Below are 27,578 nucleotides of genomic sequence, written 5' to 3'. Positions count from 1 at the left end.
CTGGGAATTGAACTGTGACCTCCTGGTTTGTAGGTCAATGCTCAACCACCGAGCCATGCTGGCTGGGCTCAAGGTTACTCTTGTTGGGGTGTACTCGGTAGTGAGACAGGATGTCAGGGGTCTTAGTGAGCCATAGTCAGAAGTTTCAGCTTTACAGAAATAGTAAGGTGACAGAGGATGCAGAAGGCTGTTTTCTAGTCTCTGGGCCTACCATCTATCTTTTAGGGAATTGTAGCTGGTAAATTTCTACTATAGCCATGCCTGGGTTCAGAAATTAATTTTAGAGGCAAATTTAGACATTTCTCTAGTTATGGCTATGAAAGAAACTCCTGGGCTTAAAAGGTAGGTATTATTTTTCATTTATTCAGTGATATTTATTGAGCACCTACTGCATGCCAGGTACTCTTAAAGTAGACAAAATAAATATCCCTACCATTTTTAAGTCTGTCTTTTTTTTATTAAGATGAAATTCCCATGACATAAAATTAATCATTTGAAACTGAAAAATTCAGAGGTATTTAACACATTTACAATGTTATGCAACCACCACCTCTGTCTAGTTTCAAAACATTGTTATCACTTGAAGAAAACAACTCATACCTGTTAAGCAGTTGTTCCTACCTTCCCAAATCCTGCCTCTGATAACCGCCAACCTGTGTTCTGTCTCAAAGGATTCTGTGTTGTTTTGTTCAGGCACTCTGAGTGCTACTTTTAACACATTATGTAACTTCTGTGTCTGGATTTTTTCAATTAGTATAAAGTTTTTAAGGTTCATCTATATTGTAACATGTGTGAGTACTTCATTCTTTTCTAGTCTGAAGTACTCACACATGTCTGTCCTATCAAATTTGTTTATAATTTAACTAGAGGTCGGGTGCACTCGGGGGTGGGGGGTCCCTCAGCCCAGCGTGTACCCTTTAGCAGTCCAGGAGCCCTTGCGGGGAGCAGGTCTAAGCCACAGTTGGACATCCTTAGCGCTGCCAGGGAGGCGGGAGAGGCTCCCACCACTGACGCTGCACTTGCCAGCCATCAGCCTGGCTTGTGGCTGAGCAGCGCTCCCCCTGTGGGAGCGCACTGACGACCAGGGGGCAGCTCCTGCATGCCCTGGTGGTCAGTGCATGTCATAGCGACCGGTCGTTCCACCGTTCAGTTGATTTGCATATTACTCTTTTATGATATAGGATGGCATCCCAGTAAAAATTCCAGAAAATGTTTTTGGAAGTTGATAAGTTGATTTTAGAATTTACATAAAAATGCCAATGACCAAGAATAGCCAAACAGTTTTGAAAAGCAACAAAGTTGGAAGAGTGACATTACCTGATTTTAAGGCATATTATAATGTGATCACATCAATGTGGTATTGAAAAAGTATTGATATATTAATCAGTGGAGCAGAAGAAAGTCTAGAGATAAACCAATACACCTATGGTCAATTGGATTTGGGCAAAGGTTCCAAAGTAGTTATATGGGGAAAGTAAAGTTGTCTTTAATAAGTGATGTGGGAACAATTGGACATTCATATTACAAAATGAATTTTGATATCTACCTCATGCCATATACCAAAATTAATACAAAATAGGTCCTAAATGAAAAAGTCAATACTATAATATTTCTAGACTAAAATATAGAATAAATGATTTGTAACTTTGGGGTAGGCAAACATTTCTTAGACTAGACATAAAAGAAAAATGAACAATGGACTTTATCAAAATTAAAAGCTTTTGCTTTCCAAAGGATATCATTAGGAAAACCAAGAGGAAAGCTACTTGGGGGAAATGTTATCAATTCATGATTCTGACAGAGCTTTTATATATAATCCAAAATATATTAAGGCCGCTTAAATTTCATAATAAGACTAGAGGCCCAGTGCATGAAATTTGTGCATGGGAGGGGGTGTCCCTCAGCCCAGCCTGTACTCTCTCCAATCTGAGACCCCTCAAGGGATGTTTAATTCCCCATTTACAGGGATCCGGCCATGGGGGTGTGGCCAGCCTTGGTGAGGGGCTGAGGGCTGTTTGCAGGCTGGCCACATCCCCTTCAGGGTGGGGGTCCCCACTGGGGTGCCTGGCCAGCCTGGGTGAGGGCTGATGGCTGTTTGCAGGTTGGCCAAGCCTGCCAGTGGGGACCCTCACCCCAACGGGGTGTGGCCAGTCTGGGTAAGGGGCTTTTTTTCTTTTTCTTTTTTTTTCAGCGCCTCCTTGAGTGGAGGCCAGGGCCGGCTGGAAGTAGGTATCTGGGATTTATTTATCTTTTATAATTGAAACTTTGTAGCCTTGAGTGGAGGCCAGGGCCAGCCAGGGTGGGCTGGAAGCTTGGCTTCCTCCATCGCCGGGGGGAACCCAAGCCTCCTGCTCACTCCAGCTCCATGGTGGCTGCCATCTTAGTTGGGTTAATTTGCATACTCGCTCCTGATTGGTTGGTGGGTGTTGCAGAGTGATGGTTAATTTGCATGTTTCTCTTTTATTAGTGTAGATGCCAAACAATTTGATTAAAAAACAGGCTAAAGACTTGAAAAGATTCTTTATCAAAGAAGATATGCAGCTAATAAACATATGAAATATACTCACTATCATATTTGACTTTGGGAGAATGCACATTAAAACACAACGAGTGCCACATCATTGCAACAGAATGGCTAACATTCAAATGACCAACAATAGCAAGTATTGGTGAGGATAAGGAGCAACTGGAACTCTCATACATTGCAGATAGTTATGTTTTGGGGAAAACAGTTTTTGATGTGTTTTTTTTATGAAGTTAGACAAACACTGTTTGACCAAGCAATTTCTCTCATAGGCATTTACCCAAAAGAAATGAAAACATACGCTCACAAGAATTGGACACAAGTGTCACAGCAGCTATATTCAAAATAGGCAACAACTGGAAACAATTCAAATGCCCATCAAAAGATGAATAAATACACTGTGGTATATCTAGAAAATGTTTCATAAAGAGGAGTATTATAAAATATAAAATGGCATATTTATAAAATCTGATATATTATAGAATAAAAATTATAAAACAGAACACTGACCAATAAAGGAAAAGAACTACAAATGCATGTGATGACAAGGATTGATCTCAAAAGCATGCTGAGTGAAAGAAGGCAGACATGAAGAGAACGTGCTGTGTGGTCACATTCCAAGTTCTAGAACAGGCAAAGCTAATGTATAATAATAGAAATCAGATCAGCCTTTCTAAGTCTATAATCCTGAGAATTAATAGTTTCTTAGTTCTGTACCCTAGGCACCTCAGTCACCTCACCCCAGTTCTGGTCTTGTGAAATAGGTGCATTGAGAAGTGGGTTTTTGTTAAAGATGTGGTTTGTAACCCCCTTACTCTCCCCATCCAAGTTATTGTTCATAATCTAGAGGCATCAAAGTTTTATAATAAATAACTGTGAAAAGGTTTGATTGGGATTTTATCTTGAAAATATATTATAACTTATGAAAACAGTCTTATTTTATGTTTAAGAGAATTTAACTCATAATTCCAATTGTGAGATATGCTTAGAACAATCAAAGCAAGACTCAAGTGCTGTGAGTTGTGTCTAATTTTTCTTTAAAAATGGAACTAGATGACATCTTTAGTGTTACTTTTGCATCATGATCATAAAGATCAGTTTGCAAAAATATACAAGGCTTTTATTCATTTTCTCTCAAGGACTCCTCCTAAGTTTGATGTTAAAGTGATTCCCTTTTGAGGCATCTATAGTGCCATCTTACTTACTTATAGGCCTTCCTTTTGTTACCAAATAGTCTAATTTTGCCATTTCACCATCTGTCCTTACCTTTGGGAATGATCAGAGCAATTCTGCTCAGTTGGTAAATCCCCGTATCTTTTACAAGATTTGTAATTTTACTTTGCTTTCCATTTGTATTGTTTTGGTACTGTATGTGGGTGATTTTAAAACAGCTAACAACCTATGAGGTAATGACCAGCAAATACTGTTGACATAGTGAGGGGAGAAAAGCCAAAATTAAAGCAGAAAGTTGTTGGAGGGAGACTAGCTTTGAAAGAAGCCATTTCTTTGGGGGACACACATAGTAAATACTAAGATAATGGGGACCTCCAATACTTGGAGCATAGTTCCCAGATACAACAGTGTTCTGAAATCAAGGTGCTTTTTCTAGTATAGTCAGCTGTACATTTTAATAAATGGATCTGGGATAACTTCTCATCCATATAGGAAAAAATGAAATTCAATTTCTATTTCACTCCACATACAAACATGAATTGTTCTTGGATTAAAGAAAAAAGCTAAAGAGAAACTTTAAAATGATTAGAAAAGAATATAGGAGAATATCTTTATGACACTGAGATAGGGAAGGAGTTCTTAAATAAGATAAAGGCACAAAAGCAAAGGAAAAAGACTAATGAATATGACTATATTAAATATAATACATGAGTACATCAAAATAAATAAAGAATATAAAGGTAAACTAGAGAGAAAAATTTTAAATATGAATAACATGAATAAAAATTGATGTGATATAAAGGATTACTAGCCCAGCTGGTGTTGCTCAGTGGTTGAGCATCGACCTATGAACCATGGTCACAGATGGATGTTTCTCTCTCTCTCTTCTTTCTCCCTTCCTCTCCGTAAAAAAGAAAATTGTTCTACATTTTTTAATGTTTATCTTCTCTTTATAACAAGTGGTGTTTGTTTTCTTTGTTATGAACCTCAGATGCACAGAATTAGATTAACTATAATCCCTGTTCCATGACACAGTTGTCATTGGTCCCTGAATGACCTACTTTGTTTTGCTAATTATTTTATACCATAATAACCATCCCTAAATTCACCACACAAAACAAAAGCTAAGATCTTATAGTAGACAACATTTACCCATATGCTACACTGATTGTGTTCTTCTGCTTCCTTCCACTTGACCCTGTATACCATGACCATCATTCTCTTGCTTTCTGTTTAAATAGTTGAATTACCTCTCTATTTCTAACTTTATTAACATTGTGGTAGGTATTTAATAATTGAATTATTTTATAAGTTCTTCCCTTCTTTTTAATTATGTACAATAGCATATTAAAACCGAATAGAGCCCGGCTGGTGTGGCTCAGTGTTGAACATCAACCTGTGAACCAGGAGGTCACGGTTCGATTTTTAGTCAGGGCACATGCCCTAGTTGTGGGCTTGATCCCCCGTGTTGGGTGTGTAGGAGGAAGCTGATCAATGATACCCTCTCATCATTGATGTTTCTATCTCTCTCTCCCTCTCCTTTCCTCTCTCTGAAATCAATAAAAATCTACTTTAAAAAACAGAGTAGAAGACTGTATTTTCTTTTTCATCAAGATATAATTGACATATAACCTTATATTAGTTCCAGATGTACAACAGAATGACTCTATATCCTATATAATAAAGAGCTAATATGCTAATTAGACCAGATGGCAGAATGACCTTCCAGAATGACCAGTGGGTGGGGGGTGGGGCCAGTGAGCTTGCACCGCCAGGCCAGTCATGTCGGCAGAGGTGGCAGGAAAGGCAGTGGCACGGTCCCGGCACCTCCACAGAGGTGGGACAGGGTGTGACCGCAGTGCCTCAACCTCCCATGGCCCCTCTCATGGCCGGCCTGGCCCCCCTCTCCAATCAGGCACCCCCCCCCCCACCAGTGGGTGGGAGGCAGGGCCAGCACTAAGGAGCAGCAAGCCAGCTTCTGGTTGAGCTGCACTCCCCCCCACCCCCCTCCCCATTTTTCCTCCTCCCCCGCCTGCCCCCGCCATTCAATCAGAAGCCGGGCTCAGGGCTGGCTAGCGCAGTGGTGGTGGCAGGAGCCTCTCCCACCTCCATGGCAGGTGGGCAGTAAGGAGCGAGGGGTCCTGGACTGCAAGAGCCCAGACTGCGAGAGGGTGCAGGCTGGGCTGAGGGACAACCCCCCAGCCCAGTGCACGATTTTCATGCACTGGGCCTCTAGTTTATATATATTGTGAAATGATCACCATAAAAGTCTAGTTAACATCTATCACCACATGAATTTTTTTTCGTGTGATAAGAACTTTTAAGATCTACTCTCTTAGCAACTTTCAAATATGTAGTACAGTCACCATGCTGTACATTCTATTTTTTTATATTGGTTGTTTTTAACTTTATGAAAAGGACATCACACTTGGGGACTATTTTCACTTATTATCATGTTGCTAAGAGTCATCCATATTGTTGTACACGATTGTAGTTCACTTGGTTTGACTGCTGTATTATATTCCATTGATGAATATACTCCAGTTTAACCATCTACTCACCCACTGATGGGTACTTGGGTTGTCTCCAGGTTTTTACCTTTGTGCACAGTGGTCTCTGACCATTCAAGTACATGTGTCTGGTTGGACATGAGCAAACATTTCACTGGAGTAGAACTGCTGGTTCATAGAGTATATGAATCTTTAACTCTTGGAGATGACACCAAGTAGAATTCCATGAGATGGCACCAATTTATACTCCTACCAGTAATGCATATGAATTCCTATGGGTCCATATCCTTTCCAATATTTGGTATGATCAGCCTTCTTCATTGGGCCATTCAACTATCAGTAAAATGGTATCTCATGTGATCTTGATTTGTGTTTCCCTCATCACTAATAATATTTTTTTCATGTATCTATTGTACATACATGTTTTCTCTTCTGTGAAACGCTTTTTCCTGTTTTCTGCCCACATTTCTCTTATTTTATTTCTGGTATGCTTATTGATTTATAGACATTTTAACATATTTTGATGCCAATTTTTTGTAGATTGTGTACTTACTGCAGAATATCTTATTGAAGTTGGTAACTTATCTTTATAATATCTTTAAGGTGTCCTAGTGAATAAAAGTTCTTAAGATAACATACGTATGACATTCCACAATACTCAAGTAGACTTCTGGATAGCATGGCAGGGAGTAAAATTACCCAGTTTCTTCCCTTGTGATGTGGATTGTGCTCTTTTGAGTTGTTTGTGAACTAGAACCTAGTGCTACCTCCACTTTCATAAGGTTCTAGGCACATCATAGGCACTCAGCCAGAACTTGCTGGAATGAACTAAAATATACTCTGCAGAAATAGGCACATTAATAAGAGCATCCATCCTCCAAGCTGTTTAAACAGGTGGCTTATTTTTGAAAGACAAAAATAAAATTATAAAGGAAACTAAAGGAAAGGATTGATCTCCAGTTGAACCTTATAGTGGTGAGAAAACTGTTTTTGGCAGACTATCTCATGTGGTTAGATTGGGCAATTTCCCCCTTTTCTAAGATTATATTTTGGGGATGCCTTGGTATAGGTATTTTTTTTTACTGATTCATCTAAAAGAGACATTTGCTCATAATATGAAAATTCTCTTTGGAGCTAAAGAAGGGAAATAAATAATTAAATGCTACTCCTACTTATAGGCCACCCATTACCTCAGATTGCCCCTGATGGAGCTAGCTATCTCTTTTTCTTCTTCACTCATTAGCTTTCACACAGGCACAAACCTGGACATATCAATATGCTATTTCATGTGAAATAATAATGTAAAAATGCTTCTTTTTAATCTGCTTTATACCTAAAATATGGGGTCAACCAACCTCTCTGAGGTTGGTTCTGTGACCCCCATGAGGACCAAGGCCGAGGCAGGAATAAGTTGGGTCCAGGGGGTGGAGTGAAGCTGTTTTATACTTTACCTGGTAATGTTTCTCAATATGGAAGTTCAGTAGTATATTTTTAAATTTTTAAAGTATATTATATATAATTCATAATAGAGACAAGTGCATATAAGGAATACTGTTAAGACACGCTGGGTGTACCCATCATCCAGCTTAAGGAACAACTTTACCAGTCCTGCTGTAACTCCCATGCCAATCCTGTCTCCTCATTTATTGATTCATTAAAAAATATTTATTAGAGTGACTATTTGCCTAGCATTGTGCTAAGTACTGAAAAATAGTAAAATTTTAAAAAGGAGACAAAAAGCCCTGACTCATAGAGCTTCCAGGAAAGTACAGCAGTGCCCCCTGATCCACTGTTTCACTTACATGGTCTCAGTTACCTGCGGTCAACCATGGACCGAAAGTATTAAAAGGAAAATTCCAGAAATAGGCAATTCATAAGTTTTAAACCACATGCTGTTCTGAGTAGCGTGATGAAATCTTGCAACTGTCCTACTTCATTTCCCTGGGATGTGAATCAGCCCTTTGTCCAGCATCTTCACACTGTATACGCTCCCTGCCAGTTAGTCACTTAGTAGTCATCTCAGTTATCAGATCAACTGTCACAGTGTCACAGTGGCTGTGTACAAGTGAGCCTCACTTTACTTAATAATGGCCCCAAAGTGAAAGAGCAATGATGCTGATAATTCATATATGCCAAGGAGAAGCCATGAAGTGCTTCCTTTAAGTGAAAAGGTATGTATATATAGGGAGAAAAACAGTATATATAGGGTTTGGTACAATTCATGGTTGCATTGGGGGTGTTGGGACATTTGCCCCATGGATATGGGGGACTATTTTTAATTTGGGGTTCATCATTCCCTTTCTGCCTCTCATAGTTTATATCTATATATACATATATCTATATATCTATATGTCCATATATCTATATCTACTAGTATATCTATATCTAACCTATCTCCAAACAATATATTAGTTTACGATTACACTATCTCATATTCTTCTAAGCCTTGCTTTTTTACTTAATAGTTTTGTGCATAAAATGCTAGTTCATTTATTTTTGGACTTATATTATGTGAATATTGTACAGTGTATCCATTTTTATATTTATGAGATTATCTTTGATTTTATGTATTGCAAACAATATTACTATGAAATGATACCACAGATAATTTCTGTTATGAGTAGCAATAATTCATTACTGTTTATTGTTGTATAGTTTTTTAATGTATGTATATACCCAATCCTATCTAATAAAAGAGTAATATGCAAATTGACCGTACTTCTGCTACACCCACAAGGCACGCCCACCAGCCATGCCCACCAGCCAATCAGGAGTGAATATGCAAATAAACCCAAACAAGATGGCTGCAGCCACGGAGAGCAGGAGGGAGGCTTGGGTTTCCCTGGCAATGGAGGAAGCCAAGCTTTCCGCCTGCCCTGGCCGGCCCAGGCCTCCGCTTTAGGCTACAAAGTTTCAATTATAGAAGATAAATAAATCCCAACAGAAATGGCTGCCACCACGGAGGGAGCAGAAGGCTTGGCTCCGCTACAGGCTACAAAGTTTCAATTATAAAATATAAATAAATCCCAGATACCAGGGCCTCCGCTTGGGTCACCAGGGGGCGTGGCCAGCCTGCAAACCACCACAGGCCTCTCGCCCAGGCCACCCCATGCCCCAAGGGAACCCCCACCCTGATCTGGGACACCCTTCAGGGCAAACCAGCTGGCCCCCACCCGTGCACCAGGCCTCTATCCTATCTAATAAAAGAGTAATATGCAGATTGACCATCACTCCAACACACAAGATAGCTGCCCCCATGTGGTCAAAGATCCTGCCCCAATGTGGACACAAGATGGCCACCACAAGATGGCCAGCAGGGGAAGGCAGTTAGGAGGGACCAGGCCTGCAAGGGAGGGCAGTTGGGGGCAATCAAGCCTGCAGGGGAGGGCAGTTAGGGGTGACCAGGCCGGCAGAGGAGGGAAGTTGGGGGTGACCAGGCCTCTAGGGGAGGGCAAGTGGAGGCGACCAGGCCTGCAGGGGAGGGCAGTTGGGGGGGGACTCAGGCCTGCAGGGGAGAGCAGTTGGGGGGGGACCAGGCCTGCAGGGGAGGGCAGTTAGGGGTTACCAGGCCTGCAGGGGAGGGCAGTTAGGGGCAAACAGGCTGACAGGGGAGCAGTTAAGCATCAATCAGGCTGGCAGGGGAGTGGTTAGGGGGTGATCAGGCTGGCAGGCAGAAGCGGTTAGGGGCAATCAGGAAGGCAGGCAGGTGAGCAGTTGGGAGCCAGCAGTCCTGGGTTGTGAGAGGGATGTCCGACTGCCCATTTAGGCCCGATCCTTCCTGGACATCCCTTGAGGGGTCCCAAATTGGAGAGGGTGCAGGCTGGGCTGAGGGACACACCCACTTGTGCACGAATTTCATGCATCGGGCCTCTAGTCCTATATAATAAAAGGATAATATGCAAATTAACCATCACTCTGTCACAAAGATGGTGGCACCCATAGCCACAAGATGGCAGTGCCCAGTCCTCTCAGCCCCGCCTAAGTTCCCTAGTCTGGGGCAGGGGGGTGGCCTCTGAGAGCAGGCAGCGTGAGCAGTCTGGCAGAATGCCTATGGGCCGCAGAGATCCTCTGAGCAGTGGGCGCAGAGTGGCCAGGCCCCGCAGAGAGCTACTGGTGCACAGATTCCGCCAAGGTTCCTGCGGCCCCACTTGTCTGGAGGCAGGGCATTGGGGTGGGACTCTGGGACTCGGACTGGAGGGTCAGAGCCTGGAACCGTAGGAAGGAGCACAGGCGCCGCCCTGTGGGTATGTGTGTGGCCTTGGCCTAGCCCAGAGATTGCGGGAAGGGTAAACTCAGGCACAGGAATTACTAGAGTTAAAAACAGGGACACAAGGGACAGACATGGAGTCAGCAGAATGAGGGTGAACACCAATAGAGAGGAGGGGCCACGGAGTAGTGTACGCAAGGACGTACCCTGAATGTGAGGGCACGCCTGGTCTATAGGGTGTAGCTTTGCTGCCCTAAGAGGCATCACAAAGAAAGTCCTGCTAGAAGGAGGTTTGAACCCAGGCGGAGGGCAGGGGCGGGGACAAGTTACCGCGCAGGAGCTGGAGATCATGGAAGAGGCTCTGAACAAAGCTGAGGTGCCATTAGGCGGCGTGGCCAGGGCATGGCTTAAGGCGTTGTTGGGCGGACAGGGGCATAATGTAAATAAGCAAAATGATGTGACTGGCGTGGGGGGCGTATCGAGCTGTAAGGGGACATAGCCAAGATGGCCGCCCACATGAACCTCATCCCAGTAGCAAGTGCAGGGGTTTGTGCTCAGAGCATTCTGGTAAGGTCCCATGGCACGGGGCTGGGGAGACGGGGTCCCGGGTCTTGCACCATATCATGCGATGGGCTACTAGTTTATTTATATTTTTTTACTTCAACGTTGAGTTATTTCTATATTTGTTTAGTGCCGTGTTTATATAAATTTCCTTGGGGTTTGAAGCATATATTTGTATTGGGATAGATGTAGACCCTGGCTGGTAGCTCAGTTGGTTGGAGTGTTGTCTAGTCACTCCAAGTCGTGAGTTCAGTCCTCCGTCAGGGCAAATACAAGAATCAAGCAATGAATGTATAAATAAGTGGAACAACAAATTGATGTTTTTCTCTCTCTCAAATAAATTTTTAAAAAATGATATATGTAAGTTGAATTGTCATAGATACTGTCAAACAGTCATCCTAAGTGGTAATACAATTCACACTCCCACAGCAATGCCTGAGAGTAACCATTCTGGAGGCTGTGTATCCCACTAGCTTTTAATTTCCGCTCACTTGATGATTGATAAAGGTGAGCACTTTTATAAAAGTTTATTGGCTGTTTAATATTGTGTTTTATGAAATAACAGTTTAACACTTTTACCTACTTTTTTCTGTTGTCTATTTTTTTATTGATTTATGCACTGAGTGGCCAGATTATTATGACCAACTGACGTTTGTAGGCAAATTAGCCGTAAACTGCATCGTATGGGATATGGAAGCCAAAGGCCTGTTCGAACACCTTTGCTGTCTGCAGTTACCAAGATAAAACGTTTCCAATTCGCACAGGAACACAAGGATTGGACAGTCAAGCATTGGAAAAAAGTCATGCGGTGCGATGAATCACGTTTCCAGTTGCATCATGCAGATGGCAGAGTGAGAATTTCATGGAAACAGCATGAAAGCATGCACCGCACATGCATGAGTACAACCCTTCAAGCTGGTGGGGGCAGTGTTATGGTTTGGGGCATGTTTTCCTGGCATGATTTGGGCCCTTTAATTCGTGTGGGACAACGTCTGAATAGCACAACATACCTAAGTATCGTTGCTGATCAAGTTCATCCTATCATGTTGATGGCATATCCCAATGGAGATGGCTTCTTCCAACAAGACAATGCACCATGCCACGGTGCTCGTATTGTGCAGGAATGGTTTCAAGAACATGAGGGAGACTTTACCTTACTTAGGTGGCCCCCACAATCACCAGATCTCAACCCAATTGAGCATTTGTGGGACAAAGTTAAAAGAGCCATCAGGCAGCTGGTTACAACCATCAAATCTCACAGAACTGTACAGTGCTATTCATCAGGCATGGTGTCAGATTCCTCGCATCACCTTTCAACATCTCGTGGAGTCAATGCCAAGAAGAATCGCTGCAGTATTGAAGGCAAAAGGGGGCCAAATGAAGTACTGATGGGGTGGTCATAATAATCTGGCCACTCAGTGTATATTCCCAAATATATAAAGGATAGGACCACTGGTATGCCATTTACTTAAAAAAAATTTTAACAATCACTGAGTGTTTTTTTTAAATATGTTTTTCAATTAATTTGAGAAAGAGAGGAAGGGAGATGGATACAGAGATAGAAGCATCAATGAGAGAGAACCATTAATTGGCTGCCTCCTGTATGCCTCCCACCAGGAATTGAGCCCACAATCCTGGGCACATGCCCTGACTGGGAATTGAACCGGGGACCCCTTGGTTCATGGGTGGGTGCTCAACCACTGAGCAACACCAGCCAGGCTACTTTTTAAATTATTTTTAATTGATTTTGTAAGCTGTACAATGGACTTGGGCCTTATCTTAAGAGCCACAGGAAGCCATCCAATAGTTTAAGCCAGAAAGGGACATGGTTAGACTTTTCACTTCATAAAGAACAAGGAGCAGAAAAGATCAATTAGATTAGGTAGAGGCTGTACAGGTGGGCCATGGTGGTGACTGGAAGGAATGGCAGTTAGGGTGGAGAGAAATAAGCAGATTAGAGAGCTATTGAGGAGGTACGGAAGTGGACTCAAAGAGTGATTGGATATGGGGACCAAATAAAAGGGGCAAGTCAAGAATCATTTCCACTCTGGGTAGCTGGGAAACGGTGGTGCCAGATGCTGAGATGAGAATATGAAAGAAGAACATAGGTATTTGGTATATGCATGCCATTTGGCCTGGCATTGGTTCACTGTCTGATGAATCCTACATTTGTCTAAAAAAGTATGGCTCACAAGCACTAGAAACGACAGAGATCTTCTTGTTTCCAAACACTGGGACTGAGCCGTTAAAGACACTGTCACAAGGACCATAGTAAGGATCTTTAAGGGAAGGTTTCCAAAATCCATGAGCTAACATGAAACTAGTTCACTTCATTTTGTAATTTCTGGGTTAATTACTTGCATGGCATAAGGTTTAGTGCCATTGATCTTGAGATTATAAATTGAGGTCACAGTTCCTCTGAGATTATTTTCCTTCATTTTAAAAGCAAGATAATTACATAATGGATCTACTGGACAATAACTAGATAATAAAACCTTTTGTGTCAGGTACAACATAAAACAATTGTACATATTCCTTCCTTGCATACAGTGGGCCACAACCACGTGAAGGAAGCAACATTAATTTCCTACAGTGCCAAGATGAACTTTTCTGATCAGCGGTAAAATAGGAATGCATGGACCTATGTCCTGTGACATGGTCAGTACTGTGGTCATTTTTATAGCTAATTCTTCCAGAAACCTATAAAGCAAAGTGGCCATGGGAATGATGAATTTACAGGCTGCAGGAAATGTTGGCTTGTTATGTCCAGATTAGACCCTGAAGGGTTATTGTTAATATTTTGCCTTGGGGAGAGAAGTTAATGAAGATCCATGTTCATGTGCAGGAAGAAGGCATGCTAAGGGAAATAGAAACACTTTACATAGTTTATAATAGTACCTTAATATTAGTTATCAATTATGGTGTCAGATGGTACTAGACTTATTGGGGTGATCACTTCGTAAGTATTAGTATATAAATGTGTAATCACTATGTTGTTCATCTGAAACAATGTAATAGTGTATGTCAACTGTAATTGAAAAATAAATTTTTAAAAATCCAACACTTACTTAATCAAGTGTAATATATATATATATATGTGTGTGTGTGTGTGTGTGTGTGTGTGTGTGTGTGTGTGTATTAGTTACCAATTCATATACAGCCAATGCTTTATGTAGATGGTAATATTGCAAAATAGGTGGCAGAATAGATTTGGTGTCAGGGAGACTGAAATCAAATCCTGATTTTGCTACTTAAGAAGCAATGTGAGCCCTAGCCAGTTTGCGAAGTGGTTAAAGCATTGGCTCGCAGACCAAAGGGTCCCGGTTTGATTATGTTCAAGGGCATGTACCTTGGTTGCAGGCTCGACCCCTGGTCTTAGTCAGGACACATGCAGGAGGCAACCAATTAATGTGTCTACCTCACATTGATGTTTCTTTTTGTCTCTTCCCCTCCCTTCCACTCTCTCTAAAAATCAATGGAAAAAATATCCTTAGGTGAGGATTAACACACACACATACACACACACACACACATACACACACACACAGACACGCACACAGTGACTTTGACCAAATTATTTAAACTCTCTAAATTTTAGCTTCTTCATTATTCAGTGGAACAATGTGTTTCTTTCTTGGGTTTAATGGGTTTAATGAGTTAACACATGGACTGAAGTGTCTGGGTTTGATCCAGACCAATACCTGATGTATCATAAGTATTCACAAATAGAGATAATATGAATAAAATAACATGAATGTACTATGATTTCTAGCAGGCTATAGTTATATTAGACCTGGATACTTAGTATAACTAAACCGTTGTAAGATACTCCTTAAATTTGTGGGTGGTTGATTTTTTATCAAGGTCTACAGAAACATAATAATACTAGTGGCCTTGGTACACGAAATTTGTGCACAGGGGGGTGAGGGGGGAGGAAGGGTGTTCCTCAGCCTGGCCTACACCCTCTCCAATCTGGGACCCCTTGAAGGATGTCCTACTGCCGGTTTACAGGGATCGGGCCTAAACCGCAGTCGGACATCCCTCTTGCAATCCAGGACTGCTGGCTCCTAACCACTCACCTGCTTGCCTGCCTGCCTGCCTGCCTGATTGCCCCTAACCACTCTGCCTGCCAGCCTGCTCGCCCCCAACTGCCCCCTGCTGCCAGCCTGCTTGCCCCCAAATGCCCCCCACCAGCCCAATCACTCCCATCTGTCCCCTGTGCCAGTGTGTGCGCCCCCAACTGCCTCCCCTGCTGGCTTGCTCACCCCCAACTGCCCCCCCCTGCTGGCCTGCTCGCCCTCACCTCCCCTCCCCACTGGCCTGCTTGCCCCCCAACTGCACCCCTGTTGGCCTCTCACTCCAAACTGCCCTCCCTTCACTGTCCTGATCATCTCCAACTGACCCCCACTGACGGCCTGCTTGCCCCCAACTGGCCCCCCTGCTGGTCTGCTTACTCCCAACGGCCCCGCCCCCCACCAGCCTGATCACCTACAACTGCCGTCCTATCCTGGCCCGATCACCCACAACTGCCCTCCCCTCTTGGCCTCTAACAGCCTCTACCTCGGCCCTGCCACCATGGCTTTGTCCAGAAGAACATTCGGAAGGTCTCCTGGAAGGTCTCCCAGTCTAATTAGCATATTACCCTTTTATTAGTATAGATAGAGGCCTGGTGCAAGGGTGGGGGCCGGCTGGTTTGCCCTGAAGGGTGTCCCGGATCAGAGTGGGTTTCCCGCTGGGGTGCCTGGCCAGCCTGGGTGAGGGGCTGAGGGCCGTTTTCAGGCTGGTCACACTCCCTTCAGGGTGGGGTTCCCTGCTGAGGTGCCTGGCCAGCCTGGGTGAGGGGCTGATGGTTGTTTGCAGGCTGGCCACAGCCCCTTCAGGGTGGGGGGTCCCGCTGGGGTGCCTGACCAGCTTGGGTGAGGGGCTGATGGCTGTCTGCAGGCTGGCCACAGCCCCCGGCGACCCAAGGTCCCAGCCCCTCCTTTTTTTTTTTTTTTTTTTTTTTTCAGTGCCTCCTTGAGTGGAGGCCAGGGCTGGCTGGAAGCAGGTATCTGGGATTTATTTATCTTCTATAATTGAAACTTTGTAGCCTTGAGCAGAAACCAGGGCCGGCCAGGGCGGGCGGGAAGCTTGGCTTTCTCCATCGCTGGGGGCAACCCAAGCCTCCTGCTCGCTCCAGCTCTGTGGCTGTTGCCATCTTGGTTGGGTTAATTTGCATACTCGCTCTGATTGGCTGGTGGGCGTTGTGGAGATACGGTCAATTTGCATATTTCTCTTTTATTAGATAGGATATTTCATTGACTCTAAGATGTGCATTTTTAAATATTTAAATGAGAGGCAGTGACTTTGTTGGCACAACATATCAAAACTTGTGAAAGGGATAGTGGCAGCTTAAAAGAAAAGCCCAGACCCAATAATAGAGCATTCTTTTAAGAAATGCTGCATCGCCAATGTTCTCTGATGTGGAGGATGACATTGTGAAACAGACACAGAGATCCTTATCTGCAAAACCATTCAGAGGAACCAGACTCTAAATGGGAAATTCTAGAAATACCTCTTTCCACTTATGCTGTTTACACTTACCATTTCATAAATATACACAACTGTAATGTTAAAGTATATGTCAAACTAGGTCTATTTATTGAATAGGGCACTTTCAGATCAATCTAAAATAAAAATTCTAGTGATAAAGAGTTCTGTCATAGTTTTGTTGTCTGTCTTTGTCATATTGCCATGTAAATAATGGAACATCTCATAACTGATGATAAGTTAGCTTTACTGCAATACAGTAAATAAGAATGTATGGACAGTCAGGAGAATTTAGAGAGGTTAGAAAACTGAGTTAATAAAGGCAGACCTGCCTGGGATCAAGTTTTTGCTCCTCCATTTTGTTATATTATCTTCAGGAAAATGACCATCCCTCTGAGCCTCTGTAAAATGACAATTTTACCTAAGTCATTATTTGGTAAATGAATTAATATAGGTGAAATATTTAACATCATACTGTGCAAGTACTTCAAGACTGTAATAAATGATCGATATTATTGTTATTATGATAATAATCTATTATTTTATTTAAAAAGTCAAACTATTTTCAGAGACTTGTCACATCATATAATGGAAAGCTATGTATATCTATCAACTATCCACATAAAATAAAAATATACATTTATAAATATTTGCATAAGTTACAAATTAAGTGTTTGTGTTTTTGTTTAAGCGTGATATAAAAATGAATGAATGGGTAGTCATCATAATTGAAAAGTATATTTATAATGATCTGATTTAAAATGTCAGTTAAGTGCCCTACTAAAAATGTAAGTGAGGTAAAGACAGGTGGCCATCTTCTAGCTGAAAATGGAAAATAGGAGGATTAAGTGGATGCTGATCAAAAATGTCAGGCCGCCCTAACCGGTTTGGCTCAGTGGATAGAGCGCCGGCCTGTGGACTGAAAGGTCCCAGGTTCGATTCTGGTCAAGGGCATGTACCTTAGTTGCAGGCACATCCCCAGTAGGAGGTGTGCAGGAGGCAGCTGATCGATGTTTCTAGCTTTCTATCCCTCTCCCTTCCTCTCTGTAAAAAATCAATAAAATACATTAAAAAAAAAATGTCTGGCCATGTATACTAAGGACCACAATCATCATGTCATCAACTGGGAACTGGGGTTTCCAACATAAGGCTTAAACTAGGAGACTTAAAGGCAGGTACACTAACCTTACAATTGAACTGTTACATCTCTGAACAATTATGAAGAATGCTCTAGGGCAGTGGTCGGCAAACTCATTAGTCAACAGAGCCAAATATCAACAGTACAGCGATTGAAATTTCTTTTGAGAGCCAAATATTTTAAACTTAAATTTCTTCTAACAACACTTCTTCAAAATAGACTCGCACAGGCCATGGTATTTTGTGGAAGAGCCACACTCAACGGGCCAAAGAGCCGCATGTGGCTCGCAAGCCACAGTTTGCTGACCACGGCTCTCGGGTGAATAGTAGTAGGCATCACTTCATTTAACAACAGTTAATGTGATGATAGTGTGTTATAGATACATATGCCTTTCTGAAGATCCTCCATTCATTCTCAAATTTAAGATTCCTTTTAAAGAAAAAAGAAGTGTGGTTCTCTGGTGTTGACTTAAATTATTTTATTATAATGTTACTTAAATCTATACATATAAAACTTAAATAAGCAATGGCGAAGTTAAATAGAATCCGAGAAAAAAAATAAAAGTAAAACAAAGCCAATAAAATTAAACTTGAATGCATTTGTTAAATGTAATTGCTGAAGTTGCTTGGCTGAGGCCCAGAAACTGCTTGCAACATGAGTAGGGTACTGACGGCACAGATTCCAATGCAATCATAAACCCAACCGCCAGCAAGCACACCGCGATAGTTATCTTTTGCTTTGTAACAAATGCCACAAAACTCAGTGGTGTAAGACACCAACAATCTTTTCTTTCTCATGGTTTCTTAGGGTCAGAAACCCGGGAGAGGCTCAGCTGGTAGTTCTGGCCTGGAGTCTTTCATGCAGTTGTTGTCAGATGGTGGCGGAGGCTGGGTCATCTTGTAAGTCTTCACCACTCCCAGGCCTCAGAGCTGGGCTAGAGAGACTTGGACAGCTGCAGCTCCTCTAACAACTTCTATGCAGTTTTTCTATTTGGTCTGTGTAGCGGCAGCTTCAGGAGAACCAGATTTCTCCAGGATGCTCCTGATGTGTGCCCCAGAGAGAGTGGGTGGAGTCCTATCTCCTTTCCTAGCCTAGCCCCGGAAGTCATGCAAGGTCCCTTTGCCTCACTCTGTTCATTAGAAGCAAGTCACAATGTCCCGCCTGCGTTCAAGGGAGGAAGGGAACTTAGACTCCACGTTTTTAAGGGAGGAGTGTGAGAGGATTTGCAATACATTAAAAAACCTCCAGGTATTGAAATCATGTGGCTATATTCAATTTTAAAAGATTCATGTGCATGATTCAGTATGTGCTTTCATCTCTTTATAAATCTCAGAGGGAATTCACAGAACCCTAATCAAAGGTCAGCCAACCCCCACTGGTGTGTGGACCTCAATTTGAGAAAAACTCAGTTTATGTACCAGTTAAATGGCATGGAATGGAGGTTTGCTTAAGTCGTGGGTTGGGAGATAATGTACTTATAGAAACAGCAAGAGAAGAAAAGACAACCGGAAAGTTTTTTGGGAACTAGTGAAGCTGAAGGACTTGTGTGCCTGGATGACTTTTGTCTTTATAAGAGCCTTCCTACGTGCTGAAGGATGGTTGAGGGCCCACTCCACAAGTAGCTGGGACTTGGTGTCAGCATCCTTCAGTGCTCCTTCATGACCCAGTAAATAGCAGTCATAGTAAACAAAACGCTCTTTTAGGTGCTGGGGATACGGGAGTGAAAGTAATGCAGTCTCAATCCTTGGGGGTCTTATGGGTCTAGGGGGGAAGGCAGGCATAAAGAAAATTATTACAGATATAATAAAAGCTACCAAAAGGAAATCAGAAGGTTCTGTGGAGATGCTAAATTAGTTGGGGAGGAGACCGAAACAGAGAATGACCTGTAAGCCAACACCCAGAGAAGGAGAAGGAGATAACTAGATGGAGGGGAGGTAGGCGGGGAGTTTTCTGGCTTTAATATATACTTTCAACCACTGAATATCTCTTGCTTCAAACATCATACAAGAAAATTGTGGCTACCACTAAAGTGATGTCTGGGCCATAAAAGAACATTGGTGGGTAGAATATGAATATGCTTATCAATTCATATTTTTAAATTATTTGGTGATCTGCAAATGCTGGTAAGGCATGAAGGGAAGCGGATATTCAAATGGCTTGAATGCGTCCTCTGTATTCATCATTTCATGAAGGCAGACCATTGGTTTGCAGATTGGCTAGCTGTGCACAGGTGACGCATGCTGGGGATTCCAGGCAGCAGAGCTTTGCGTCCATCAGCAGTTTGTCCAGCTCTGTTGCTAAGGAGTCAGGAGAGCAGCTCACCTCGCATTGACTTCAGAAGGAGCCTTGGCCTGACGTCTCTCATTTCACAGCTTTGCTTTCCTTCCATTTCCTTTGTTGTTGATTGGACTTCCAATACTTGAAGAGAGGCTCTGCTATTCCCCAAAAAACAAGGGCCCTGAGAGTATGGTCAGTTGGTTGGAGCATCATCCCGTGCACTGAAAGGTCATGGGTTCCATTCCAGCTCAAGGCACATACCTAGGCTGAGGGTTCAGTTCTAGTTGGGCCACGTACAGGAGGCAACCAATTGATGTTTCTCTCTCACATTGATATTTTTCTCTTGTTCTCTTTCTCTCTCCCTTCCTCGCTCTAAAATCAATAAAAATATCCTTGGGTGAGGCTTTAAAAAAATGAAATAAAAAACTTCATGCTTAAACACACACACACACACACACACACACACAACACAGAAGGAAGGGGGAAGGCAGATCCTTCTTGCCTCTGGCTGACAACTCAGGTGCCTGAATATCAGTCTCTACGGGGGTTGGGGAGTGTCTTAAACCACACCAAAGGGGATGAAAAGGCTTCCTCAGAGTTCCCCATTCCAGGGCTGAACTTTCTCCTCTCTGGCCCCATGTTGTCTTGGGCACAGTTGGCATAATTAGCTTTCATCTAACACTTATATTTGAGACATTTATCCCAAATGACTGAGATGTGGCCTGCAATTCACCCACAAAGTTGCCATTATCTGGAGGGAAACAGTCTGTGTGCTGGCTTTGTGTTAACGAAGGGCTCTGAGGAGGGGGTGTGACTAATTAGAATGGAAGTTGGCCACAGGGACAGACAGACATTACCCCTTTAATTTCTGAATTAAGTTGTGGAGAGGTCCAAGAGTCCTGAGGGGAGAAGGGGCTAGTCTCAGGATGGTACAATTTGCTAACTGGTCTGGACATTTTCTTTTATTTTTATTCTTCACCTGAGGATATTTTCCCAATTCTCTCTCTCTCTCTCTCTCTCTCTCTCTCTCTCTCTCTCTCTCTCTCTCAAAGCGAGAGTGGAGTGGGGAGAGAGAGAGAGAGAGAGAGAGAGACATCAATGTGAGAGAGACACAATCGACTGGTTGCCTCCCGTATGCACACCTCCCTCCCCCACTGCCACTCAGGGGCTAGGGATCAAGCCTGCAAGTGAGGTACGAGGAGGTACATGCCCTTGACCAAAAATTGAACCCGCAAACCTTCAGTTGGCGGGCTGACCCTCTCACCACTGCAGGAAATGGCTAGAGTGGGAAGAATTTGGGAAGTTTAACAGAGGTGCCATCTGTTAATGAGTACAACTGCAGTGTGTGCCGCAAAGGAGCGGGTGTGGCAGAGCTGGCTTTCAGGGCAGCTCCTGTGACTCGCCATGTCATCTCCCTCAACCTCAGTTTCCCCATCAGGTTAAATGATGTTTGAGTTTCTTTCAGTCATTTTTACAATTATAAAGCCATAAATCCAGGCACTGTTTTTGGTTCTTAACACACAAAATTTCAATGTGTGGGGGGAAATGGGTACATTGGTAAATTACAATTAGTTATACAGTGGTTGAAATCTAGGGAATTTAGTGGCCCATTTCATTGAAAGGTCCAGGAAATGTGATGACTTCAGACTTCGCTAGTTCAAGTTGCTTAAATATTTTCATGAGGACTTGCTCTTTCTTTCCAGCTTTCAACCCATTTCTACTTTCTTTAGGCTTTATTTTCAGGGAGATTTTTCCCAAGTGGTGGTTAAGAAGTCCACTAGCAATTAGGTTTTCATTTTATCAATTTCTCAACCCCAGCAGACGAAGCACACTTCTATTTCAAATCATGCCTGCAAAATCCCAGGTCTCATGGCCCAGCCTGAGGTATGTGCCCTTCTCTGAATTCCACTGAGGCCAAGGGACACAGAGCTCTGACTGGCTGGGCCCAGGCCACAGACCATCCCCTTGAGCCAAAAGGGAGTATTAAATTCAAACTTCACACATTAACAATAGGGGGAAGGTTGGTTGCCCCACAGAAATTTGGGGGTTTTGTTCCCAAGTGAAGGCAGTCAAATCCAGCTGGTCCCATTCCAAACAAGGATTTAGAATAAAGAAAACCATCAACACACATATGCCCACAAAGATTTATCTGGAAACTGTAGTGAAGTAGGAAAAACAAGGTGTTCATCTTGATGAATCATTTTGATGTGCTCTGTCTCAGAGGTTCACTCAGCCAGCAGGCCTTGTCTCTGTTGACTTGCTCTGAGCCTGGTGTTGAGCTAGGAGCACACGGAAGGAGCAGGCCCTCCTGGCCTCCTGGCCAGTGTCTGACTGAGAGAGGAAACATGCCACAACTTTGTTATCTTGCTCTCCAACAGGGATTTCTACATTCTAGCATTCTTCTCAAACAAGCCACAGATCTGCTTCTTGCCCTTTGAAAGCTGATGGCTCCGCTTCCAAGTACCGTTGCTGGAAGGCAGATTATGAAACGGGATGCACTGTCAGAAACGCAGGTATGAAATCTGAACTGCATGGCCTCACATAAACCCCACCAGCTCTCTGCCGAGGGCGCCTTTCCCTTCACCAGGTGTAAGGACAGAAGGCCCATTGTCCTTGGGAGCCTATAAGATAAATAGAAAGATCGCATCCTTGCTGGTTAATCTGCTGGTGATAAAGAGTATTGTTTTATCTCCTGCCATCTCCCTGTTCCAGGGGATGAGTTCTATTGTGACACAAAGTCTGCTTTGTCTTCCCAGCTCAGCGAGACATTTAACCTGACCTTTCATCTAACCTCGGTCATCACAGCCTGGGCAGAGTTGTTTGGTCTTATGCATTGAGAGGACTGTCATCTAAGAAGATGCCACGATACTGAAAAACAGTGTCATTCTCTTCTGCTTTAAAAAAAAAAATACTTTTTTAAGGAGCAGTTTTACTATTGACAGAGAAATTGAGTGGAAAGTACAGCTTCCATCTCTTCCCTCAGCCTGCTACCCACCCCACGGTTCCCTGTTATTCACATCTTACATCCGTGTGCAATTGACGTGCCAATAGTAATACATTATTATGAACTAAAGTCATTGTTTACATGAGGGCTTACTCTTTACATTGCGCATTCTCTGGATTTTGACAAATGTACAATGACATGAGTTCACCGTCACAGTCTCACACGGAGTAGGTTCGCTGCCCTACACTCCCGTGTCCCATGGTTAATGTCTCCCAGGTTTGCCTTTTCCAGAATGCCAAGTCGTGGGACTCCTACAGTGTGTAGTCTTTTCACTTGGCAATATGCATCGGAGGTTCCTCCGTGTCTTTTCATGGCTGGATAGCTCATTTCTGTTTACTACTGAATAGCTTCTGCTTAATATGTAAAGCTTTCAATGAATGAAAGCAATGGAGTTGCCGTACTTCTCACTTCCCCTTCACTGGCACCTTCATGATCTTGAGAGATTACTTGCCATCTCCTGTTTTGAAAGTGAGCCCGCTGTGTGTGCTGTTTGTAAGAAGCAAATGCAGACCGGCTTCAAGTACTTTCCATGAGGCTGCAGAAATAAAGAGCAAACTCCAGCATTTCAATCACAGCCAAACTAGAGAAGGCCTGTTCAGGCTGAGGCAACATTGGTGTTCTTAGCATTTTATCCAGAATAACTTATATCCATAGACTTCATGTTTTCCCTAAAATAAATGATTTCCTAATTTTTTTCTTCTGAGGTCCCATTTACTTGGTTAGTAATATAATTTGTTTTTAATGCAAGAAGCGAACATTTTTCTTTATTTACATTTCCTGAACAGAGTCCACTTGGGCCACACGAAGAGGAGCTCCCACTCACTTAGCTAGTGTTTGACAGTCAGGCAGGTACAGGCTTTAGAATGCCAGGGAGTAAGTTTGTGTCCTCTGCCCCTGACTGCCTGTGTGTCTTCTTACAAGTCATTTCTCCTCTCTCTCTCTCTCTCTCTCTCTCTCTCTCTCTCTTTCTTTCTTGGCCTCAGTTTGCTCTTCAGTAAAACAACAAATAGTGGACTCTTCCTTGTAAGACTTTTAAAGATAGAGAAGGAGATAAGCCATGGAGAGCATTAAGCACAGTTTCAATAACAAAAGACTTCCTCAAACGTCATCCTCACCACCCCAGGCAACTGGCCTTTATGTGTAGAGGAAATGCTGAATACAGTGTAGATGCTCATTAAATTATTCCTGACTGACCAAGGGGGCAGAGGAAGGGCAAATCCTATCAGTGTGTGCTCTCGGAGCCACAGTCCAGGAAGCTACTTAATTGGGGTCAAGCCTGATGGCAGTGATTAGGCACCCTGTGCAATCTTATGGAACCAAGGACACCACTTCTAGTACCTTTTGTCTCTGCCTCACATTCTCCTCTCTCCACCCTCAGAAAGTCCATTTCCTGAGCAAGTGCCAGTGACACTGAGGGTCCTTCTGACTTTGATTTAATTTAGCTTTAAATCCCAGCTCTAGAAATCATCTCTCTCTGTGTCTATACCCCTCAGAGACCTAGTGTTTCTCCCGGATCAGTGGTTGGCAAACTCATTAATCAACAGAGTGGCAAACCGCGGCTCACGAGCCGCAGTTTGCCGACCACTGTCCCAGATAATCAGCAACCCCCGAGGCAGAAGACAGGATCCAGAATCTGACTAATGGTCGTGGGCCTGGACCCCCGGCAGGATAGAGATAACATCCTGACCTGGGCTAGGTTTCAGCCCTAAGGCGTAATGACACCCTGGCTGCTTCCCCATGAAACAGACAGAGAGACAAGGGGACAGACCTCAGAGCTGCCTCACCACCTGAAGATTCATCACCCTCACCTCACCTCTCCCAGCATGACCCTCAGCTCCCAGCATGACCCCGAATCCCTAACCCACGGTGCCTTGTGATTTTGCCTTATATGACCTGTATCTTACAGGCTACCAAGGGGTTCAGGCTTTGACATTGGCTTCCTGTTATCCTGGGTGGCGCCATTCAGGTTAAAATAGCCAACCTTCCTCCACTGCGATTCTCAGTGTCTAGTGTTTGGCTCTGCTAGGGCCGGGTGGAACGGCTCTCTGTGCTTCACCCTGGCGTTGGTAAAGTGATTGGAAGACAGCCTGGTTTCCAGGTTTAATGAACCATTTCCTAAGGCAGTGGTCGGCAAACCGCAGCTCGCAAGCCACATGCGGCTCGCCAGCAGCGGTTTGCCGCTCTGTTGACTAATGAGTTTGCCAACCACTGGACTAGACCCGTGATCGGCAAACTGCGGCTCGCGAGCCACATGTGGCTCTTTGGCCCCTGAGTGTGGCTCTTCCACAAAATACCACGGCCTGGGCGAGTCAATTTTGAAGAAGTGGCGTTAGAAGAACTTTAAATTTAAAAAATTTGGCTCTCAAAAGAAATTTCAATCATTGTACTGTTGATAATTTGGCTCTGTTGACTAATGAGTTTGCCGACCACTGGACTAGACTAAATGTTACCGTGTAGTTGGAAGCTGTGAGGATTAGGCAATTGTGGCATATTGTGTGCAAAGAGGTAAAGGGCAGTACATGACAGTGGTCGGCAAACTCATTAGTCAACAGAGCGGCAAACCGCGGCTCGCGAGCTGCGGTTTGCCAGCCACTGTCCTAGGGGACAGTCTCATTCTGTCTCTCCTTCTTCCCCCTCCCCTCACACACCTCTCAGCTGAAACAACTTATCAACTAATAGTTGTTGAGATCCAATGGAGCAAGAAATCTTAATACCGAGAGCTAAGTGTCCTGTGCGTATCATTTTTCATTTTACTTTTACTTTTTACTCACTTCCATCATTTTGCAGTGGCAAACTCCTTGCCAAAGGCAGGGTAAATAAATGCAGACACAGCCTGTCTCCCTTACATCTTTGTTTATCCATAAGCTGTCAAGGATACAGATGAAAACCCACTAAACTGTGCTCCAAGCAGTTCTACAAAGGCCCAAGGAGACCCAGGCAGGAAAGTCCATTGCGGGAGAAGAGAGCTCCTGAAATGATACCCTAGCTGGCTCCCTGTGATGGCAAGAATAAAAACTAAACACACCCACAAAGGTGACCAACTGTCACAGCTAGGAGTGGACTCCATTGTGCAAAAAAGCATAAGAAGAAAATACAGAAATTGTGCTGGGAGAAGTCTATGAGCAGGGAAAGTGCTGGAGCTGAGAGGTTAAGAGCATAGACTGAGAGCGGGAATACAGGTTTGAGCCCCGGCTCCACCTTCCACCTTTTCACCTTTAAGTGGAGGACAATGCATTGGACTATCCAAGCCTCACTTTCCTCATGTATAAACTGGGATAAATTAGTATTCACCCAGAGATTATTGTTTGAAGACTTGATGAGATAAAAAATATAAAAGCTAATCGGGGAAAAAGGAGTCACATGTAATACTTTAAACAAACAAAATAATAAAAAAATAAAAATAAATAAAAGCGCTTGTAAGGCTTGGCTCTGGTAGACATTCACTGTGACTTTTCACAGGTCAATAAGGACTAAGGATCAGGGCACGGAGCAGGCAGTACTGCCCCAACTTTGCCACATCAAACCTTTTATTCCAGGGCTGCCCGTGAGGTTAGTGTTCTGCAGAAAACTATTGAGAAATGCCACCTTAAATAAATAAAGCCATGTACTCTGGATGGGGGATGTCCGTCTTGAACATCCTGGTTAGAAAGTTAAGTTTGAAAGCAATGCTTGTGGTTATTTCTGTAACTTTCGGGGCATCAGATTTTTGGATCAGGAAGGCATCCTCAATGCCATCCTCATGTCTATGGAAAAATCTGATTTCATTCCCATCACACCTCATCACAGTAGCTTTTCTGGGACCCCAGTGAAAGCGAGCACTGCCTACTCACACTGGGTGCAAAGGACGGTCCTTCCTTTTCACCTAGACAGCAGGCCTCTGTCTACCCCGCCCGATCCTGGGTCAGGGTTTCCTCTGCGACCCATGAACACACAGCCAGGGCCTGCCCCGGAGGCATGGGGAGCCTGGCAGCCGCATCTTGCCTCTGCACGCAGAGAATGAATGTTTGATGATCCCCAGGAGGTGGATAATGCAAGGTGCAGGCTCGCAGCTTGATTTTCCGTGTGTGTGTGTGTGTGTGTGTGTGTGTGTGTGTGTGTTTGTGTGTGTGTGTGTTTAAGCAAGGAAGCTCAGCAGTGAAACTCATTTTCCACAATCCCCAAGTGGTTTTGAAATAAATCTGTGAATTTAATCAGCCTCTTCTGTTGAGGCAATCTCTCCTAATTGGGTCCTTGTGAGGGACAATAGACATGAGGACAAAAATACTTCATCTCTGGAAAGGAAGCCAGAGTCCTATCAAAAGGACTGACAATAAAGCTCCCATCCCCCAAAGAAATGGAGCACAGGCTTCGGGCACCTGGGGCACCAGGCTCACACCTCCAGGTAATGTTTGTTTTCTAGTCCATCTTTCTCCTCCTTCCTGGCCAACATCAAGAAAATGAAAATCCCGAAATGAAAACCCAGTGTCTCCAGTACCATATTGGCTAGTAACCAAGTGGACTACTAAGTAGGCATCTAGAAGTTTTCCCGAAGATTGCCATGGAGTAATGGGGAATTACATGAGAAGTGAAAGCAAAGATGGAACACAGAATCCAAACAACACCAGTTGGTTTTCTTTCTCTTTCTCTGATAGTCAATTCGCACTCCTGTGTCAATC

General features: G+C 43.5%; 1 long non-coding RNA gene across 2 annotated transcripts in view; it reads left to right on the top strand.

Moving 5' to 3' along the window:
* Positions 1 to 23,619, top strand: part of LOC308249740 — a 67,462-nt gene extending 43,843 nt beyond the window's left edge. For both annotated transcript variants that reach the window (XR_013960769.1, XR_013960770.1), the window contains 2 exons: positions 22,298 to 22,432; positions 22,676 to 23,619. This is a non-coding gene — a long non-coding RNA (uncharacterized lncRNA). The remainder of the gene's footprint in view (positions 1 to 22,297; positions 22,433 to 22,675) is intronic.
* The last annotated feature ends 3,959 nt before the right edge of the window (positions 23,620 to 27,578 follow it).

This window comes from Plecotus auritus (genome assembly GCF_963455305.1).
Source record: "Plecotus auritus genome assembly, chromosome: 6".
Taxonomy (NCBI): Eukaryota; Metazoa; Chordata; class Mammalia; order Chiroptera; family Vespertilionidae; genus Plecotus; species Plecotus auritus.
The sequence above is the reverse complement of the archived record's forward strand: the minus strand, read 5'-3'. Positions and strand labels throughout refer to the sequence as shown.